Below are 6,000 nucleotides of genomic sequence, written 5' to 3'. Positions count from 1 at the left end.
ATTGCTATCAGTTATCACTTAAAGCAGAAAAAAAAAGAAATAATGATTCGCTTATAGAGCTTACTGCAAGAGAGCAAGAGAATCGAATAGTGGAATGATTCGACACTAGCACAGCCCTTCACCCTCGATTTAAAGCTGTCAACAACAATTAAACAAACCCCACTTCAGTAACTCAAAAGTCGAAACTTCGAGTTCTATACTCACTTACCGAAATGAAAGGAGGAAAGTCAATCGGCAGAAGAAGAATGGTTTCGGCAATGGTCAGAACTAGAAATCAACAGCACAACACTAGAGGGAGAGAAGAGGGGATGAAAAGAAAAGAAAGGTGCATTCGGCCAAAGAGAAAGGTTGTCAAAAAGTGAAACGGAAGAATGTGCAACACCCTTGCCACATTCGACTTCAAGCAAAAGAGAGGAAAATAACAATACAAAAAACCTAAAAAAGAGGAGAAGAGGTTTCGGCAGAGGGAACAACACAAACAAAGCAAAACCGAGAAGAAAGAAAGAAAAAGAAAATGAGCAGCACCCCTCTAGCAGAATTCTTGAGTGCCACATAGCCCACTTTCACCACAACATTCCCTCTCCCCTCAACCCTTGATTTTCTTCTAAAATCCCTCCTCAAACCTCTCCATCTGATCACACCTCCCCTCAACCACTCAATTTGAATTCCTCTCAGCCACTTCAGTGTTTCAGTCAAACCACAACGCCTCCCACGGCACAACAGCAAAATAAATACTCCCCTGCCTCCACCAAGCTTCGAACCTCAGTCCTCTGGCATAGGTAACCGCCACTGACGCTTTCGACCAATAGGCTTTTTGCGTCTTTTTTACCTACAATAATTTAAAAGCCTACTAAGTATAGGCAAGGGTTTTTTTCTCAAATTTTTTGCACAAGTCTAGGCTTGAACCCAGGACTTCTCAGACACTCCCAAACACACCCAAAACACTTAACCACTGAAACAAACAGATATTTGTGCAATAAACACACAAAAATAATTACTTGGATTTTTGGGGCGTTACACTCTTATTTAACTAAGCACACAGAGAAGCATACTGAATATGCCACAAAGTCTCATATAGAGCACACTACAAAAATAATCCATTCAAGATATGCCACAAACGCATCCCTTTCAGAATATGCTGCAAAGGCTAACAAGATACCACCTAGGCACCCCAAGATTGTTGTGTTTACGATATGAATTTGCCTATATTCACATCAAGTGAGGTTTGCCCATCACTGCCTTGGGACATGCAGATAACCCTATTAGATAAAAGTTGTTCAATATTGTTTTAGAGTGTGCCATGACCATGGACATTTGCCTTTGAAATTTCATATCAAAGTTCGAGTTTGCTATCCTGATGAACTTTCTTACTTACCACTGTGGTGACTCGACTCATTTTACCAATTCTACAAACACAGACTCATCCCAAACCCAACATTTCATATCACTCTTGATGCATCCAATAGAACTTTTTTCAAGTAGACTAACCTATATTTTAATCTAAACATAACTTTATTACTGTAGTCATATAAGTATCATATTCATACTATACAATCGATGATTTCTAGATTCCAGTTTGATCACTTTCATATAGATATACTTCAATATGAACAATGTACATGCAAGGGTTAGAGTAGAAACTCACCTGATTGATTCTTACCTTTCCATATTGGACTTTACCTGTATACTTATCATTCAACTTCTTGTTACTGAAATACTTTGTACATATTATCTTTGCACATGCAACATCTTTCTTATGTTTTACTCGTTCACTAAATAATCAAAATTAATCACTATTTAAATTACTTACTTGTACCGTTCACATGTAAGAGTCAGTGTAGAGACTCACCTTATTCTCACTTATCGCAATTCCAAACTCCTAATCTAGGTATCCATCTCGAACTAGCAACAACTACTGCTTAGAAACATAATTTCACTATTACTAGTGTCATACATACAAATTACTTATCATACCAATCGTTGGCAATCTCATGCAGAAACCTTATATTTACAGTTTTACTGTTTAATTACTACATACAAAACTTAACATGGAGAACTAAAATACTTACCCTGATGCGAAGTAGCCACTGATCATAAAAGAATCATAACTTCTAGATCATCGATGTAAGATACATTTAGGCTTGAGGAAGGTATCAGGAAATAAAACTTAAGAAAGATGAAGAAGAAAGAAAAACTCTTTCAAAACTCATCTCTCAAATATAAATAGACTCAACTTAGTGGAATTTAACAAATGTCATACGTTTCAGAACTTGCCTTCTTAATGGCCTACAATTTTTAGCTTGAGTCTATTTTAGATTAAATTCAGAACTTGAATTTAATAAACCTTGCATTCACAATTATCTAGCTTGGGTATCTTGTTTATTTCTAATCAAGTTACTTAAAATCTAACTAGTACAGTATTCCAAACAAATCAGGTGTACTGTACCTTTGGCGAATTCTCAGTTCATACTTACCCTTTATCTCTTGTCACAGACTTCTCCTTAATATAGTAAAATATCAGGAAATTAATTTTTTACTAACTCAAGTGGCGGTTACTAAACGCCCACACGTATATTCCAAAATAGTCATTTGAGTTGATAACACTACGCCAGATAGGCTATTTACTGATATGCGTCAAAACTTTAAACCCGCTAGATCTAAGGTGCTACAAATACAACACACCCATGTTTTAGATTTTCATTTTGTTGAGATAAATTTAAGTTTTCATTGTTGAATGCTAGTAAATTTAGGTATTGAAACCATAATTTTCATAGTTGCAGAAATTTATTAAATGGAGAACATGTTAGATCACAATGGGTAATGTTAATTTAAACTTAGTTTGGAGAATGGGCTATACGGATAATTCCATGATATTAGGACTAAATTGAATAAAGTGAAAGTTGTTAGAAAATCATGTCATAAATTGAAAGTTATAGGTTAGTAGTGAAGAAATGTTAAATCAGTTTTTAATTCGATAAAGCAAATTAAAAGTTACAAGCATTTTGGAATTAGGACTTATAAGGACTAAAATGAATAAAATGTATTCATATTTAATTAATTGTAATATGTGTACTTGATTGAGAAATTGATATCATTTTGAAACCATATTATCGAACATAGCGAAAGACGACGCCAGAACGCGAAGGGCGAAGGGAAAAGAAAAGGCGAGCATAGAATAGCTATTTTGGTTTGTGCTTCTATAATCCATTTGTAGATTAACTAGTCATTATAGACGTATAAGAAATAAATACCAATGTAACAATATATTTCCCCAAAAACTATGATATGATTGTTTTGCGATTGTGATTGCCTGCTTGAATTATGTATCATTGATTGTGCTTAATAAATATATATATACATATGTACTTGGTAGAAACAAGTAGTTTTTCTTGACACCATGTTGATATGAGTGAAATTGATAATAATGAATATTATGCCCTGTTAAGCGATGCTAGACATAACCTGGGTATAGTTGGCATGCCATAGGGTCACCGATATCAATGGTTTATTAGCTTGAATTCCCAAAGGGTCATGAGCAGCCTCATTTTTCAGAAGGTCCTGGGTAGTCCCAGTTCCCAGAAGTTGTGGACATATATTAACATTTAGATTGAGTAGTCCCAATCCCCAAAGGGTCTTGGACTTGCTCGTTATACAAATCCAAGTATCTATTCTAATGCTTATTGTCTGTTAATAGGGGTCGAAATTAGTAAGTATTGAAAATCATATTAGATGACATGTTGAATTATTGAGTACATTGTGATATGAAATTAAGAAGTACTGAAATAAGTATTGAATGAGAGAGTTTGGGAATTATGCAATAGTTAACTTTGTGATGAGTAAAGATAGTGTAAATGCAGTTGATGGTATTTATAACATCCTTAAAACCTCCTAAGTCAGGAATAGTGTTAATACGAGATGATACATGCTTGAATTTTTTGAGGAAATTAAATAGGAACTAATAGTGTTAGTAGAGCAGGCAGTCGAATATCGAAAGAAATTAAAAGTCTAACATCCCTAACCCGTATTTGTCGTCGGATTAGGCTTGGATGTTTAAACTTTAAACATTTAAACTTAATATCATTCAATAATACAATCACATTGTAAACCAACTATATACTTTCATACCGTCCCTAAAATCGAGCCCTCAAGGCCCTAAAAATATCTTAAAAACAAATCGGGGCCAATTTCAAAACATTTGGAAATCTAGGAAAAAGTCACAAAAATTTAGAAACAAGGGTCACACTGCTGAGACACACGCCTATGTAACCTTCGAGCTAGGGACACACATCAATGCCCCAGCCCGTGTCCTTACTCATGTAACTCTCTGAGTAGGGTCACACGCCAGTGTGCCAGGCTGTGTAACTCTCTGAGTTTCCCCACACGCCCGTGTGCTGGGCCATGTGTTAGGCCGTGTAACTCACTCGCTTGAAACCTAAGAATTTATCTGATGATACATAGTCGTGTAACCTGGCCATGTGTCTCACATGGCAAAGTCACATGCCCGTGTCTCAGGCTGTATAGACCCAAATTTACCTAAACTCAAGCCAATTCAAAATCATTTCATGCATGAACATTTAAACCAACTATGCTCACTTTCAAAGCACCAAAACCTCACCTAAACACACATATAAATGCCATTATCAAGATCATAATTCAACTAACCAATATGTCATTTAAAGGAACCACAATCAACAACCAAACCTTTACTTACCTAGACAATGTTCAAATGCCAAATTTCATACATACAATTCTACACCATTTAGGTATTAAAACATACCTCATTTAGCCACTCCTAAAACATACAAACATACCATAAATGGCCATTATCAAACCATTACAAACTTACCGAAAGAGCTATATATACATACACTTATAAACAACCAAAATGACTTACCTAAGCAAGCATTATAAGTTCATCAACAATCCATAAACATCCAAGTACAAACATATCAAGTTACCATTTTACATGTTCATCAAAAACATCATAATAAGCCACCCTATACATGTCATTATAAACCTTGGCCAAAATGTTCAAAAACTACCAAAAATACTTCTAGATAGTGTGATAGATCTCTAACAAGCTTCCAACCAAATTAAACTTTCGATAATTTATAAAACATAGGAAAAAAATTACGTAAGAAATTAATGCTTAGCAAGCTCGTATAAACCAAACTTAACTTACCATTCCATTTGCATTGTATAAATGATAAGCATAAAATCAACCATAACCATAAGCTTCACATAAGCCTAAACAACATCATCAATCTACAATTTAGTACACTTGTTCATATATATATATGAAATCATCCATAGAACATGTATTGTACAAATCGATCAAGAACATTCAACAAAAATCGCTTAACAAAACTTGTTTATTTTTCAACAAAGATTCATAATCTACCATTTAACATAAAAAACCATTCAAGAACATTCATGGCATAACCCTCAACCTTTAACAGTTTTACAAATCGATCCCCGAGCTAGCTAGAATAAGCTAAAACAGACTCAAAAACATAAAAGTCATTAAAAACGGTGCTTGAAACTCACCATGCAATTAAATAAAGCTTGACCAAACCAAACATTCATCCATGGAGTTCTTTCTCTTCAAAATAGGTTTTTAGGTGAAAAATAAACGATGATACACCTTATTTCTTTTCTTTTGATTTAATTTTAATTACCTAATTACCATATTAACCTTATCAATGGTATAATTACCATTTAATTCCATACCCATAGTCATTTAGCCCTTTTAATTATTGGAACTCAACTTTTACACTTTTTACGATTTAGTCCTTTTACTTAATTAACTAAGCAAACATCAAAATTTCTTAAGAAAATTTTAATACAACCTTACTATAACCCGTAGACATTAAAATAATAATAATATAATAATTTACTCGTCAAAGTTGTGGTCCCAAAACCATTGTTTCGATATCACTAAAAAATGGCTATTACAGAAAGGTCTAGCGTATAGAGAGAAATAAATTTGAGGTATTGACT

Source organism: Gossypium raimondii, chromosome 1 (genome assembly GCF_025698545.1).
Source record: "Gossypium raimondii isolate GPD5lz chromosome 1, ASM2569854v1, whole genome shotgun sequence".
In the NCBI taxonomy this organism is placed as follows: domain Eukaryota; kingdom Viridiplantae; phylum Streptophyta; class Magnoliopsida; order Malvales; family Malvaceae; genus Gossypium; species Gossypium raimondii.
This window is presented reverse-complemented; position numbering follows the sequence as displayed.